This window comes from Papaver somniferum, chromosome 11, assembly GCF_003573695.1.
Source record: "Papaver somniferum cultivar HN1 chromosome 11, ASM357369v1, whole genome shotgun sequence".
Taxonomy (NCBI): domain Eukaryota; kingdom Viridiplantae; phylum Streptophyta; class Magnoliopsida; order Ranunculales; family Papaveraceae; genus Papaver; species Papaver somniferum.
The window spans coordinates 91446570-91464113 of record NC_039368.1 but is presented as its reverse complement, the minus strand read 5'-3'; the positions used below and the strand labels follow the sequence as shown (position 1 = coordinate 91464113).

Below are 17544 nucleotides of genomic sequence, written 5' to 3'. Positions count from 1 at the left end.
ACAAAAGAGTTAACAAATGGGGTTTTGTTTGCCGATACGGCTAGGATCGATGATTATACTAAAGCAACAATATTAAATGGCAAAATAAAGATGAACTAGAGCTTTGAATCCACCACCTATATGCATACAAATTCCTGATTTGATATACTAGTTCTCTTTTAATCAAGGAGCTATATATATGCTAGCCTCAAACTACCTTGAAGATGTGATATAATCACTAACAAATATGATGACTTAATCTCAGCAAAATATGTCAATTCCTAGAATTACCTATCTGTTTAAGGCATAAATAATCACAAATTGAGCTAAATCAGTTTACTTAGAGCTTGAATACATGACAAAGGATTATTTCAACTACCATGGATGTTTCACATACAAGGTGAAAGTAATTTGCTAGTATTCAGAAATTAAATCATGCTTCTCATTCAAAATCCCATGAAGAACAAGTAAATCAAACCATGAAATTCTAATTATTTAGGGGTTTCATCTCAACCCTAACAGAGATTTTTAGAACATAAGTAAAATTGAAATTAAACCTAAACCTAACAATAGCAGATTGCACCGCTAACCCGGGCTTAGTTTCAATATACATCTTCCTCCCCTATTTATACAAAATTTTCCCAATTCTCAATCCCATTTTCAATAAAGTATAATTAGAAAATTAGGGATTTGATGTTTACAAAACTTACCACTGATGCATGTCTTATGTACACAGCCACCCTATTGTCTAATGAATGTTGCAGAGAGCTTGAAATTCAGACCTTCAGTTGTCATTCTAGCAGCTCTTGGAGACAAAATTAGCCAGCCTATTTTTCCTCAAATAATAGCTATCTAGGGTTAGCTTAAAATGGGTACAAAGAAGACATCTTGGAAAAGATGGTGATGGAGGTACTTGACAACTTGAAAGAGAAGGAGACAGAGAGGTCGGCGGTGATGGTCTGGTACACATAGGATAAAGGAATGGGTGCAATTGTTGGGTGGAGTAAGAAAGAAGATTTTTTTTAGTTCTGATCTTGGAAGTGAAGTTGGTAAAGGTGATAAAAGAGTTCCTTTGTATGTTAGGCACTAACACCAACCTTGAATATATGAGAGTTTGACCCGTATGGACCGTATCTATGTTTCCAAATGGTGACTTTCGGATCTTTTGAGTAGCTCTTCTATTTAGCTGAATTTATAAGCCCATCTGCATCCAAATATATCTTCCTTGATAAAGTCACAAAGCCATCAAAACTATTATGTTTACGACTATAGTTAGATGAGCCATTTCTCTGTTGTACCACCAGGTCCTCTCTAATCACTTCTTTTATATCAACCCATTGCTCTATTGTTCACCATTTACTCAACCACCTACAACACAGTATAAACTGAGATTATTCCGACAAAATTACCTGCTAATGAACAAAATGTGCAAAATATAAGATTTGATATAAAATGAGATATTATAACACTTGGGATGTGATAAAAGACAACAAAATGATCTAGAAATATGCATTATTAGGCACCGATCACACCCCCAAACCTGAATTTTGATCGACCTCGAGTAAAACAAAAAACTAAGAAATATAAGCTCAGATTCCATGAAAGTGATGCCTGCAATCAGATTTAGCTCACAACAAATGGATATGTCAATCTAGCTTTCAAAGGCACAATTCTAGCACTGCAACAACTAAGGACATGTGATAAGAGTGTAAAGTGTGTCTTCCTTAGACATGCATAGAGAATGATTTACTCTAGAAAGTTATGACTGCCAATCGCTAGGAGATAGTTTTTAGGCTAAAAACTGAATTCAAAGCCAAGCTAGTTGTTCGGCTTTACGAGAATTGTGAATGTTCACCTAAGAGTTGGTGATATTTCAGCTTACCAGCATTTTACATCGATGGCTACGCCCTCCTTGCATATTACAAGACCATTTACAACATAAAACAACATATCACATTGACTGCATATTTACATTGACTACTCTCGTTTTGAGGAGAGAGAGATACTTTAACAATTTTACTGAAATAGAACATAATAAACATTGAGTACTTTTTTTTTTTTGGATTTTCTTTTCTTTTTGATAACTGACTTTTCAACTGAATTTTCATCTGACTTTGCAATAATAAGAAATACAAACACATAATGACACAACAGCTTTACACAAAAGCTCAAAAATACATTACATGACACTTTTAGCAAGAGGCAACCCTTTTCGATGCACCCGGTCAAATTCAATGGTTGCGTTTCTTAACGTATCCTCCATCTTGTATCCCAGCCAACCAAAGAACAAGCTAGTCAAGTCTCATTCGGTATTCTAGATGATTGGCAGCCTACTTAACCTATGAAACACCGACGCTATACACACTTGGTTGATCGTGCATGTGCAAAGTTTCTAAATCACATGTGAATTGTGCTAGAATCAGGGGTGCTTCATCATCTAGATATTATATCATGCACAGGTATCACAGATCAAGGTAAATGAGCTCCGTTTTTCATTTTTCATTCATTTTTTTTTAATATGTTATCTATTCACAAGATTCAAACATACCAAAACGCTACAAAATTCACGTGATATCTACTTGTACCCCCAAACCTATGTTAAACAGTGTCCTTAATGTTTCTAAGGATTCACAAATTATAACATGCCATGAAGTTCATGAAGTTCATGAAAGGTTAGAGAGTACCAGATCCAAAAAGTGTTGCCAAACAAAATAGTTGAGCAGCAAGGTAGATATCACAAAAAACAGAGATTATGCAGCAAAAACTAGGATATCAAACTGAAACCGAAAGAAAGCAAAAGACATAAAATGGAATTCTAAACCTGGTATGTACAAGGGTGAACCACTTAAGTCCACATAGATGGGATCTGCAAGATCAGTTGTTTCAATTTCGGATGGAATTGGTTCAAGGAACGGCTTCAGTCTCTGCCCATTGACCTTGAAGACGTTCTTAGTTGCTACGTCTTCGAGTTCTATAGATCCATGAGGGAATATTGTTCGTACCATGAACGCGCCTGCCCATCTAGAACGCCATTTACCTGGAAAAAGATGCAGACGTGAGTTGTACAATAAAACTTTCTGGACAAGCGTGAATGACTTGTGCAAAATGCGCTTGTCATGGAACACCTTCATTCTTTCTTTATACATCTTTGCATTGTCATAAGCATCATTCCTCAGTTCTTCCAACTCGTTGAGTTGGAGTTTCCGTTGGGTACTTACCTTATCAAGAGAAAAGTTAAGTTTCTTAACTGCCCAATATGCTTGATGTTCTAGTTCAACAGGTAAATGACAAGGTTTTCCAAACACAAGTCTGTACGGAGACATGCCAATAGGGGTTTTATATGTTGTTATATAGGCCCATAAAGCATCATTCAATCTTAAAGACAATCTTTACTAGACGGGTTAACCGTCTTTTCTAGAATGTGCTTAATCTCCCTATTAGAAACTTCTACTTGGCCACTGGTCTGTGGATGGTATGGGGTTGCGACTTTATGAGTTACACCATACTTGCGTAGATCTATTGCAAAAATGTGAACCACCATCACTGATTAGAGCTCTAGGGGTGCCAAAACGAGAAAATATGTTTTCTTTTAAGAACGAAAGTACCACCTAATGGTCATTTGTTTTGGTTGCAATTACTTCTACCCACTTAGAAACATAATCAACTACGACAAGGATATACAATTTACCTTCAGAATTATGAAATGGACCCATGAAGTCAATTCCCCAAACATCAAATAGTTCAACAATCAGAATAGGGTGCAATGGCATCATGTTTCTCTTGGATATACTTCCTAGTTTCTGACAACGTTCACAAGCAATACAATAAGCATGACAGTCTTTGAATAAAGATGGCCAATAAAACCCACTCTGCAAGACTTTTGCAGCAGTCTTCTTGGCACTGAAATGGCCACCACATGCTTGGTTGTGACAAAAAGATATCACATCTTTTTGTTCATTGTTGGGGACACATTTCCTAATGATTTGGTCCGGGCAGTACTTAAACAGGTATGGGTCATCCCAAAAGAAGTATTTAACTTCAGCCAAGAACTTAGAACGGTCTTGTCTAGACCAATACGAAGGCATTCTTCCCGTGGAAAGATAGTTCACAATGTCAGCAAACCAAGGATACTCAGACACAAGCATTAATTGTTCATCAGGAAAAGACTCTCTAATATGCACGAACTCATCTAAAGACTCAACATTTAATCTAGACAAGTGATCGACAACCACATTCTCAGAACCTTTCTTATCTCGAATTTCGAGATTGAATTCCTGCAATAACAATATCCATCGGATGAGACGAGCTTTAGCGTCCTTCTTAGAAAGAAGGAATTTCAGGGCAGCATGATCAGTGTATATGATGACCTTAGACCCTATCAAGTACAACCTGAACTTGTCAAATGCAAAAACAACAACAAGCAACTATTTCTCAGTAGTTTTATAGTTAAGTTGAGCATCATTAAGAGTCTTTCTAGCATAATATATCACATATGGAAGTCTATCGACGCGCTATCCTAAAACAGCACCAACAGCAAAATCAGATGCGTCACACATGATTTCAAATGGCAATTTTCAGTTAGGTGGTCGGACTATAGGGGTTGAAATTAGAAGAGTTTTGAGTTCTTCCCATGCACGCACACAAGCATCATCAAACACAAATGCAACATCTTTACCAAGTAGATTACACAATGGCCTTGAGATCTTACCGAAATCCTTAATGAATCTACGGTAGAAACCAGCATGGCCTAAAAATGATCTAACCTCCCTCAAAGATCGAGGTTGCGGAAAGTGTTGAATGAGGTCAACTTTAGCTTTATCTACTTCTATGCCTTTTTCAGATATGATGTGTCCTAGAACTATGCCTGAGTTCACCATAAAATGACACTTTTTCCAATTCAAAACCAAATTTTTTTCTTTACATCTAATCAGCACACGAGTGAGATGGTTCAAACATTCATCAAAAGAAGATCAAAACACAGAGAAATCATCCATAAAGATCTCGAGGAAATTATCTATCATGTCAGAAAAATGCTCATCATACAACGTTGAAATGTGGCGGGTGCTTTACACAACCCAAAGAGCATGCGTCGATAAGCAGACGTTCCAAATGGACATATAACTGTAGTATTTTCCTGATCTTCTGGTGCAATATGAATCTGTTTGTAACCAGAAAAGCCATCTAAGAAACAATAGTAGCTATGCCTAGACAACCGTTCTTGCATTTGGTCTATGAATGGAAGAGGGAAGTGGTCTTTCCTTGTTACTGTGTTCAACTTCCTATAATCAATGCAAACTCGCCACCCCGTGGTTACTCGGAAGGAACTAACTCATCTTTATCATTTTGAACTACAGTAACACCTGATTTTTTCGGCACAACCTGAATGGGACTAACCCATTTGCTATCTGAGATCGAGTATATGATACCCGCATCAAGAAGTTTTAGAATCTCACCCTTAACAACTTCTTTCATGTTAGGATTGAGTCTCCTCTGAATTTCCCTAGATGGTTTAGCATTTTCTTCAAGATTTATATGATGCATGCAAACATTGGGACTTATGCCTTTAAGGTCTGAGATGGTCCATCCTAATGCTTCTTTATGCTCCTTAAGTACTTCTAAAATCTTACTCTACTGTTCTATATCTAAGGCAGATGAAATGATTACAGGAAAAGTATTAGAGGATCCCAAAAATGCATATTTAAGAGTATCAGGCAATGGTTTCAGTTCGATCTTTGGTGGTTCAACAAGAGAAGGCACAGACTTGGATTCAGAGAGTGGAAGTGGCTCCACTCTAACTTTCCGTTTGGTGGTTGATAGATGCATTTATGTGTCTAATTTGTCCCAATTGTTTATATTGTTAGTGCTCGATTTTGTACTTATTTGGTTATTTTATGTCTTTGTAGGTGTTTTTGGAGAAATAAGCTTTTTCGGCGAAATTGGCTAAAAAGTGGTTTTTGCGCTCGTGGGAGAAAATTACTATACGTACTCTCACTTTGGATAAGGGGTAACCTAATTACTAAGGGTCACCCCATTTAAGGGCATGTACTAAAGGGACACCGGAACTGGATAGGGGGAGGTCATCTTCAAAGTTTCAAAACTGGATTTTGGCGGGAAAAAAGGCAGCAGCGTCAACAGTTTTGGATCAAGGATTTGAGCGACCTAGGAGGCGATTCAATGGTAAAATTTGGTACCCACGGACTCTACAAGACATAAGGGACCTGTTAGAAGCGATTAGACCCATCTAATTGGACTGGATAAGTCATAAAATCCACACAAAGTCAAGACAGTGCACACGGTTTCTGTTTAGGGTTTGAGATTAGTTTGAGAGATTTATGGGATATCTTGCGTGGGATATACATCAAAACAGTTGGGTAAAAGTCCTAGAAGATATTTGAGACGAGAGAATAGCTAGAAACAGCCTGTAACGCAACAAGAAGAAGATTATTCTTCAAACAACCCGTAAAGAATAATGGAGATTTCCAAGGGGTTTGATCGAGTTTCAAGGGGATTTAAAGCCTATAAATAGTTGGTTTTATGTCAGAGAAGAGGGATGAAGAGTTTTGGGGTCGAGCAGAGACCAGAGAGAGGCTAGAGGAGCGAAGAACGGGAGCTGCAGGAAGGAGGAGTTCTGCTGCTGCTGCTGCTGCCATTAAAGAGCACGAAGAACACGAAGAACAGACTCCAGAAGACAGTCGTTTATCAACAGTGACAACGACTTGCCCATGTGGGTCTTAAAACAACAGTGCAAGCAGCAGCAGCAATCTGTCGTTGTACAACAGCAGCAGAGTACTATCGTTCTTTTCTGGACAAATTTTGTGAGTCTCAGAACTACTATTTTATAACTTTTGACTCTTTTAATCACACTTTGAGCTTTGAATTAATATGTTGAGTGTGTGATTTATATGAATATCTAAACCCCAATACTGGGATGATGGAGGAAACCATTCTTTATGCATGAATAATTTTTTATTTAATTCTTTTATGACTATTTGCATTATTATGAATTGAATTATGATTTTTTCTTAATTATTTGTGATTTCATTTGATGGTTTATGCTTGGGACTAATCCTTTTGATAGGCCATGCTTAAGATTTACACTTAATATTTTTAAAATCTATTTTGGCAAATAAAGAGTCGATGTTTAGAAGCTATAACTGTTTAGAATAAATACATGAATCGCATGAGTATAAGAATTGGTGAAATCCTGAGTCCTAGTATCTCTTGATCCTGTGAAAATTTTGTATATATTTTTGTTTTTAAATCTATTCAAGTCCGAGCATCGAATCCGTATTTACCGCAAATTTAAGACTACAACAGTGGTGTCCATGAGAGGTGCATATTCAAGCAACGAATTCACTTTACTTATGTATTCATCATCAAACATATCCAAATTAAAATTATTCAAACAAGCATGCAAAGGGTCAACAGACATGCTACTAGACAACGAATCCTGAATCAAGCTTTCAATCATGTTGATTTCATGCACATCATTATCATCATCAAGATCTAAATGTTGCTGGCTAGCATTAAAAACATTCAACTCCATAGTCATGTTACCAAACGATAATTTCAACACTCCATTACGACAGTTAATGATTGCATTGGACGTCGCCAAGAAGGGACGTCATAAAATGACAGGAATGTGACAGTATGGGTTTTGCACAGGCTGAGTATCTAATACAATGAAGTCCACTGGAAAATAGAACTTATCAACCTTGATTAAAACATCTTCTACCACACCACGTGGCACTTTGACGGATCTGTCCGCCAATTGCAGAGTTATAGATGTTGGTTTTAACTCTCCAAGACCCAACTGCACATACACCGAATATGGCAGTAGTTTAACACTTGACCCTAAGTCCAGTAACGCCTTATTTACCGTATGGTCACCTATCATGCAAGTTATTGTGGGACAACCTGGGTCTCTAAACTTAGGTGGAGTCTTATTTTGAATGACAAAACTCACCTGTTCAGCAAGAAAGGCACGCTTATGCACATTAAGCTTTCTCTTTTGTATGCACAGATCTTTCAAGAACTTAGCGTAAGCAGGGATCTGCTTTATTTCTTCAAGAAATGGGATGTTGATGTTAACTCGTTTGAACATCTCTAACATCTCATTGTAATGGGTACCTTTCTTCTGCTGCACTAACCTTTGAGGAAATAGAGAAACATGAGCATTAGCTGGCAAGGAAACATTAACATCAGTAGAATTTTTATATTTAAAAACATGCTCAGAGTCATTTTCTACAATGGATGTTTTTTGTGGCGTTGTATGCAATGATGAGTCTGACTCAGACTCACTAGTCTGTGGTACACCTACATTGTTATCAACAATTTTACCACTACGAAGACTGGTGACAGCATGTGCAGTTTCATTACAAGTAAACATACTTTCCTGAAATGTGCCTTTCGGATTTTGCTGAGGTTGACTAGGGAGTATACCCTTTTCCCTATCATTTAGAGCATCACATATTTGTGCCAACTTAAGTTCTAGACTAGCAAACTTTTGGTCATTCATCTTCTGATATTGCAAAATATTTTGATTCATTTGGTTTACACCATCATCAAAGCTAGGCATTTTCTCTACAGGGTACTGTGTGTGCGATTGTACTTGGGGGTTTCTAGGATATGAATATCCTTGTGTATTTCCTGATGTACCCCCTCGTACAGGGCCCTTGGACCTTGAAAAGTTAGGGTGGTTTCTCCACCCCCCTTGTACATGGCCCTTGGACCTTGAAAAGTTAGGGTGGTTTCTCCACCCTGGGTTATATGTCTGAGAATAGGGGTTATTCTCATGCTTTTGATACAAAATATTAGCTTGTTCAGGTCTGGAATCTTGAAATGCATGCAATTGTGGGCAGTTATCAACAAGATGATCAGAACTATTACACGCAACACAAATAGAAACCTCAACTTGGTTACAAGAAGTAGTTGCAGCAGATTTCACACTTTTCTCTAGTTCTAAAGCCTCAACTTTCCTAACCAATGATGATATTTTAGCATTACCCTCAAAGTCAGACTCTATTTTATGAACATTACCCCTGATGGTCGACTTCCTAGGTGCTCAATCAGACTCCCATTGCTGAGTTTTCTCGGCAACTTCATGCAAGAAGGCCCACGACTCGTCGGCACTTTTATCTGTGAACTCACCATTGCACATAGATTTCACCAAGGTTCGAGTGGCGAAATCCAACCCTTTATATAGAATTGTTGATAGTCTCCATCGTTCGAAACCATGGTGAGGACATTGCAGTGACAAATCGTTAAACCTTTCTAAATACTTGGACAATGTCTCACCATCTAGTTGAACAAAACTATTGATATCCTGACGAATGGTGGCTGTTTTGTGATTTGGTAAGAACTTTTTGAAAAATTCTTTCGTAAGTTCATCCGAACTTCTAATAGACTGAGGCCATAAAGCATATAGCCAAGATTTTGCTTTTTCCTTCAAAGAAAAAGGAAATAAACGGAATTTCAGGGACACTTCTGTCAACTGATTGAATCTGAGAGTCCCACAAATCTCCTCAAAGTCTCTCACATGATGGTAAGGGTTTTCAGCATCAACCCCTCGAAACATAGGGACCATATGTATTGTGCTCGCTTTTAACTCAAAATGACCAGCAGTTTCTTGTAGAACAATGCAAGAGGGTTGTCTTGTCCTCGTGGGGGTACATATAGTCCTTGAGACTGCGGGGTGGGATTACCTCGTCACCCATTGTCTCAGGTTGGTCAGGTCTTTCCTCGACAGACACAGGAATCTCAACTACGTCCTCTCGCTAATTTCTAACTAGACGATTTGTTTGATCTCTAAAAGACACAATCATATCCAGCAAACATACCATTTAACATGTTATAACACTCGGTCAACCAAGCAAATCACAATTCAAACAATCAAGGACATAAGAAGATGCGGTACTAATTCATGGATGGATGCACTCGGACACAATATTTTTGCAGAGATTGATATAAGCACGGTGAAATAACAACTTCAGCTAGCAAGTAGGTTTCTCAAACTTTATGTTGCAGGGGTTTGATAATGGAGTATCTAGTTCAGTTTGCATGCGAGGATGGTATATCATTCAGGACAAGAATTTTAAAGTTGAGGCACGATACCGCCGGTATGTGACCGGGTTTAGGCACAACCAACAGGTTGTCTCGCAATCTTTTTCTCCTCACCTTTGGTTTGTAATGCAGTATCCCAGGTACCTGTTGATCTCAAAGAGAGAATTTCAGTACTCAGTTTTATGTAGCCAAAGCAAACAAATACTGAAAATTTCAGAAAAGAGACCCTGCAATATGAAGTGCAGGGATGCTGGGACTGGTATATTACATGGAGAGTAAACTTAAAAACAAAATGCTGGTATTTTACACTAGGACGATGACATGAACTACAGTTAACCAACAAAACTAGACTCCGTACTTGTAATTTATCATGCAAATGTTAACTACTACAGCTAATATTAACACTAAAGTGCAGACTATCTCCTATATCAAACTTTATGCTAATGATGCAGAGTAGGGCTGCACATGGGTCGGGTTGGGTCGGGTTTGGCCTCACCCACCACCTGACCCACTGCTGGTGGGTAATTGAACTTTTCACCCGCAACTGACCCACCATAACAATGGGTCGCTTTTCACCCGACCCACAATAAGGCGGGTTGGGTGGGGTCGGGTGGTGGGTTACCCGTCATATTTTATATCTTGCGGGAAATTGAAATCAATTTCAAATGAATCCCTAGATTTATTTAGAAAGTCAAGAACAATCAACAATACATAGAGTTCAACTAGTTGGGAACAAGTTTTAAGTTGATTCATACCTTCAGTTCACTAATCAAGATTCAAGAACAACGAATTGACGAAGGAAGAAGAGTCTCTGTGACTCTGTCTCTGAGAAGGAGAGAAGAAGAGGCCGAAGTGATAGGTGTGGGCTGCGAGTGCGATGCTTAGTTAGGGTTAGGTATTTTATTTTTTCAATCCAATGGCTGAGATTCATTCTAGGATAAAAAATCTAAGGGGTAGCATGCTAGGGAATATTGGGCGGGTTGGTGGGTCGGGTCGGGTGAAGGAAGTTCCTACCCGCAACCGACCCAACATACGGTGGGTTTTCACGTGCCTCACCCATAGTCGACCCATACCTAGGTGGGTCGGTTCGGGTACGGGTATTTTTAGACGGGTGTGGGTCGGGTCGGCGGGTCGAGTCGGTTATGTGCAGCCCTAATGCAGAGTATCTAACTGAACAGATGCAGATTACAGAATACAGAATACAAGTATTTATAGAAGAGATCTAGTATGACAGAAACTGAAAAATCTGAGTTATGCTAGAACAAGCAAAAGAAAAACTCCAACAACTATGTAACATTTAGTGCTTCTCAAGATTAAGTCAGCACAACGGAGAACTTGAAAATTTCAGAATGAACAGCTCAAATGTGATAAATCAGTCCTTGCAGGATCGAGTTCAAGTTAGGCTAAATGCTAAATGAAATAGTAAGTGTTAACAGAGTGCTAATGAACAGCTTCACACTATGATCCTACAGATTTCTTTGTAACTAAACTTACTGATGGATATACACAGATGGTAATATGTCTCAAATTTCAAAACAAAAGAATCCTAATGAAGTACAACTAAGCTACAAAATGCAATATGCAGATATATATTAAAGATGCAAAGATAAAAATAATTAAGATGATGCAAAATATGTGAACAAATGGACTGACTAAACTACATTACAACAACACAGGCTACAAGTTTCAAAAAATTTTAGAATGAAATGATATGAGAATGCAAGTAGACTGACTGACTTACAGAAAAAGATGCAAGATATATAACATATGGATTACACTAACATGATATGAGAGGATTATAGCAATGAGGGCTACAAAGCTACAACAGACGGAGCAGAACTAGTTATGGATAAAAAACAAACCCAAACTTGATTAAGCTAGCCCACTGAAATAAGATGCAGTTTTCAGATTAAGCTAGAAATACAAATCTACAGCTAAGTTGTTACAGGGCCATATGAATGCTGATTATGCTAAGGTGCAGTCGAAATATGAAGCAAAAAGAACTGAAAGTATGCAAATGAATGAAAGGATGCAGCTAAGTTATACTATAACAGTAGAAATAAAATCTAAGGGAGCATAAATACAGCCTACAGATGCAGAGAACTTTTAGTTAGACAAATACGGTGAAAGACAATGACCTAGATGTCCTAACTGAGATGCAGATAATAGAAAACCAAAACTACAACTACATATATACAAGAAACACACTAAGAACAGTAAAGTGAAACTTTTAAGTCAGTTACACCGCTACCGAGTCCCCCGCAGCGACGCCAAAAACTCGGTAGTCTTAGAAAGAAACCTACAATATTAAACTGCAAGCGTACAATGTCTGTAACATAGATATGGCAAACACAGGTCGATCCCACAGGGAGTTGTAACGATGCGAAGCTAAATATCTAAGTTCTACTATTACTAATTAAAGAAAAAAGAGTTACAAAGGGAGTTTTGTTTGTCGATACGGATAGGATTGATGATTATACTAAAGCAACAATATTAAAAGGCAAAATAAAGATGAACTAGGGCTTTGAATCCACCACCTATATGCATAGAAATTCCTGATTTAATATACTAGTTCTCTTTTAATAAAGGAGCTACAGAGATGCTAGCCTCAAACTACCTTGAAGATGTGATATAATCACTAACAAATATGATGACTTAATCTCAGCAAAATATGTCATTTCCTAGAATTACCTATCTGTTTAAGGCATATATAATCACAAATTGAGCTAAATCAGTTTACTTAGAGCTTGAATACATAACAAAGGATTATTTCAACTACCATGGATGCTTCACATACAAGGTGAAAGTAATTTTCTAGTATTCAGAAATTAAATCATGCTTCTCATTCAAAATCCCATGAAGAACAGGTAAATCAAACCATGAAATTCTAATTATTTAGGGGTTTCATCTCAACCCTATCAGAGATTTTTAGAACATAAGTAAAATTTAAATTAAACCTATACCTAACAATAGCAGATTGCACCGGCTAACCCGGGCTTAGTTTCAATATATATCTGCCTCCCCTATTTATACAAAATTTTCCCAATTCTCAATCCCATTTTCAATAAAGTATAATTAGAAAATTAGGGATTTGATGTTTATAAAACTCACCACTGATGCATGTCTTCTGTACACAGCCACCCTATTGTCTAATGAATGCTGTAGAGAGCTTGAAATTCAGACCTTCAGTTGTCATTCTAGCAGTTCTTGGAGGCAAAATTAGTCAGCCTATTTTTCCTCAAATAATAGCTATCTAGGGTTAGCTTAAAATGAGTACAAAGAAGACATCTTGGAAAAGATGGTGATGGAGGTACTTGACAACTTGAAAGAGAAGGAGACAGAGAGGTCGGCGGTGATGGTCTGGTACACGGAGGATAAAGGAATGGGTGCAGTTGTGGAGTGGAATAAGAAAGAAGACTTTTTTAGTTCTGATCTTGGAAGTGAAGTTGGTAAAGGTGATAAAAGAGTTCCCTTGTGTGTTAGGCACTAACACCAATCTTGAATATACGAGAGTTTGACCCGTATGGACCGTATCCCTTTTTTCCAAATGGTGACTTTCAGATCTTTTGAGTAGCTCTTCTATTTAGCTGAATTCATAAGCCCAGTTGCATCCAAATGTATCTTCCTTGCTAAAGCCACAAAGCCACCAAAACTATTATGTTTACGGCTACAGTTAGATGAGCCATTTCTTTGTTGTACCACCAGGTCCTCTATAATCACTTCCTTTATATCAACCCACTGCTCTATTGTTCACCATTTACTCAACCACCTACAACACAGTATAAATTGAGATTATTCCGACAAAATTACCCGTTAATGAACAAAATGCGCAAAATACAAAATTTAATATAAAATGAGATATTATAGCACTTGGGATGTGATAAAAGAAAACAAAATAACCTAGGAAATATGCATTATTAGGCATCAATCATGCTGCTGCAATGTTGTAAATATCAGGATACTTTGTTGTGATTAACTCTATTTTGTGTATTTCTTCTTGCAGAGGTATGCATACTACAATCCTTTGACCAATCAGCTTTAGATGCCGCCAAAGGGAATTTTATTTCTGGAGCGTGGAGATCTGTCATTTATACTGCTAAAAATCTCAGTTCTATGAGAAAATCCTATTAACTCATTTCTGGTTCAATGACTTCTAATTTGGATACCAGGTGTGAATAAATTGGATACCAGGTGTGAGTAAATAGATGCCCAGATCTTTCATTATTGCGAAAGTTAATTGTATACTATAAAATGCTGCACTGCCATTTATTATGCAACGTGGTTGAGGTAGAACTGGCAGCTTTAAGGAGTAATATTTACCAAGGCTGCAAAGAAGGGAGGAGTGAGGTCGTTCAATGGTTCGACTGATATTGCTGGTCTCTTTGTACAACACATATTCCCAAAACTTTGTACTTAGATTAACTTTGTACTTAGTTTGGCTGGGTTTCATAATGCAAGAGGCGATTGCTAACCGTGGAAATAATTTTGAAAGCTTACCATGCATATTAAAGTTTATCAAAATGTAGGAGGTATTTCTACGACAAGCTGAAAAATAAATCGGGTTACAGAAACTGGACCATGAAGTAATGATTTGAAAACATTTTTCTCATATAGCAAATGCAGGGAACTCAGATTCATGCTAGGGTGGGGAAGGATCATATGCAGTTGATCCAGAAAAATTTGAGGAAGGACATGTGTATTCTATTCTGAGGTTTACTGTTGCCAAACCAACTACAGAATACACAATAGTCTCTCGAGTATGTGATGCGGCTCAACAGGTTTCAAAAATAGAGAAGCTTACCATCGATCCAACGACATTTCCTGTATGTGATCTGGCGTATTGTGTACACATATATCTCACTATCGGACACGTGGATACAGAAAGGTACGTGGAAAGCATGCAAGCCAAGACATCAAAACACGATGCGTCGCGAAGCACCAAATAAATCCCTAGGAGTTGCTTTATCTCATCCCCAGAAGAGGAGCTAAGATCAACGGTGGGGAGAAAGTCAGCTGACACGGACTGACAGGGGCAGAAGACACTTGTCTGACACGAGCAGACCCCTCAACCACCCGCATTAAACACTCTGAGCAGTGCACGTGTCGACCGACCTGTGGAACGAGCGAAGATGCCTCCGCGGGATCTAGGGGGAAACGCAGACCTCTGCGTGATGGACACAAGACACTAGAAGATAAGGTTCCAACGGTCTTCAGAGATGGGTCCCACATTCCTACCTTATAAATACCCAATCTCCACAAAGGGGGAAGGGGATCGAAAAAACATCAGAGGAGAGAGAGAGAGAGAGAGAGAGAGAGAATAGCAAAGGTAAGGAATCCCATAGTGGAGAGAAATATGTAAACCCCAAGTCATTCAAACTATTCGTGTAACCGTGAATAAGATAGCAGAACAACAAACCCCGTGGACGTAGGCCTTAGTGCTGAACCACGTAAACCTTGGTCTTATTTACATTTCAGCACTTTGCATTTATTTAGTTCCGCATGCATTTTCTTATATATGTTGTTTTCCTTTTATATTTGTACCCCATGCATAATCGCTACGCATGGGGAAGTTGGAGGAGGCCATGATAAACCCGTGGGTTTTGAGCCAATGAACCCACATCCGGGTATCATCATCGTAATCTCTTTAGACTTTAACAATTGATTGCAGGCATTCGGACACCGCGTAGTTCGTGTGTCCACAATTTGGCGCTAGAAACAGGGACTTCGTCCCGGTAAAAGATTTATCTTGTCCTGTGATTTCATTCTAATTTGGCATACGATTGCTCCGATTTTATCAGCTCTGACTGTATAGATCATTCGTCAACAGTATTATATTCAAAAAACCCACCTTTTGCCTTCGATAAGAGTTAGTGTTCCAAGCATGGGTTATTGTCCTAATCCGTCGGATTTACAGTTTTCATAGTTTTTTTTTATATATACTAAAGATCGCCTTTAATAAACCCGCTTTTGAAAAATTTTATTTCGACAACTAACCCGCTTCACGCGGATATTCCCGTTTCTGTTTGAATAGATTTATACAGAGAGAACGTGTTGTGAGTAAAGAAGGCGAGTTTACGCTAGATTTCGTCAACAAAAAGGCACGTGATGGAGAAGACGCAGGAAGCAGGAAAATCCAAAGCTTTGTCAAAAGAAACACCCCGGACAACCCCGATCATCACCCGAAGCAAGCAGAAAGGAGATAAAACTAAAATGACCAATCGAAGGCAGGATACAACTGAAATCACTTCACCCATGAACGCTAATTCAGTTGCAATGGCGGCTCTCAGAGCAGCAACGATAAAATACGGGGAAGCCGCGGTAGTCCCGAAGGCCGCGGAGGCTAGCAATACCTTCGCCATGAGTCAACTTAACCAACCAAGGGAAAGGGTGGATGAATCCAGAACATTCCAACCCGCGCATCTGCTAACCTTTGGAATGCCGCTAACAAATAACCAGAACCAAAGCATACCGACGGCTCGGGCACCGCAAAGGGGCGCTCACTCCAATTTGGAAACACCAGCAACAGAAGTTGAACCCCTGCCACCTTTGGTACAGACCATGGAGGAGGGTGGCGCCACGGCTGTAGCGGCACGTGCGGGGACTCCCAATCAGGGGTCCAACCAATCACACCAGCTAATGGCTGAGCTCGAGGAACTGAGAAGGAACCAACAGGTTTACGCAGAAGCTGTAGCACTTTTGGCCAGAGAAAATCAAGATTTAAAGGAGCGGATTGCTCTAAGCACAAAGACCAACCAACAACTTGATGAAGCAAGCTCCAAAGCACCAGAGCCAAACCAAGACTGCAGAGTCGTCCTAGCGACTAATGAAGACGCAACAAGGAGACATAGCGTATCCGACCCGGACTATGACGATGGAGAATCAAACGGAAATGATCTGAAGAACTTAGAACACCAACGCGCAATGGAGGAACTGCGAGATGAGATGATGGCAGAGATCAGGCAATTGAAAAATAAACAAGGAGGGGGAAGGTTAGAAGAGGTTATGAGAGAAGCTAACTCCACGCCCCTGACGCATCGCTTGGCCAACACCCCTATTCCCCTGAAATGCCCTGTCCCGACGTTCGAATGCTATGATGGGTCCAGCGACCCTGCTGCACATGTTCGGTACTACAACCGCGTCCTAGAAAGATGGGGACAGAACGACGCCGTACTCTGTAGATACTTCCCGTCAAGTTTGAAGGGATCGGCGTTATCATGGTTTGATAATCTGCCACCAAACTCCATACACTCATACGACCAACTGGCAGAGAAATTCTTAAGAACATACATGTACAACAAGACTGTAAACACTGGGATGGATAAGCTTTTCTCACTAGCAATCGGCTACAAGGAAACCACGAGAGAATACACAAACAGATGGCATAGGATCTGCCAAGCCATAGGAAGCGTGGACCCAGTGGTGAGCATCAATTGCTATAAGTGGGGCTTGGACCGAATGAGTCCCCTATTTGTTGAAATTCACGGGAGCGTGCCCAAGACAGAA

General features: G+C 39.1%; 1 long non-coding RNA gene across 1 annotated transcript; it reads right to left on the bottom strand.

Annotated features, from left to right (window-relative positions):
* Nucleotides 1-2291: 2291 nt before the first annotated feature.
* On the bottom strand, nt 2292-13427 carry LOC113320898. The gene is made up of 3 exons (XR_003346345.1): nt 13153-13427; nt 10093-10185; nt 2292-3016 (listed from the first exon to the last, which is right to left on the bottom strand). It is a non-coding gene; the product is annotated as an uncharacterized LOC113320898 (long non-coding RNA).
* Between the last annotated feature and the right edge of the window lie 4117 nt (nt 13428-17544).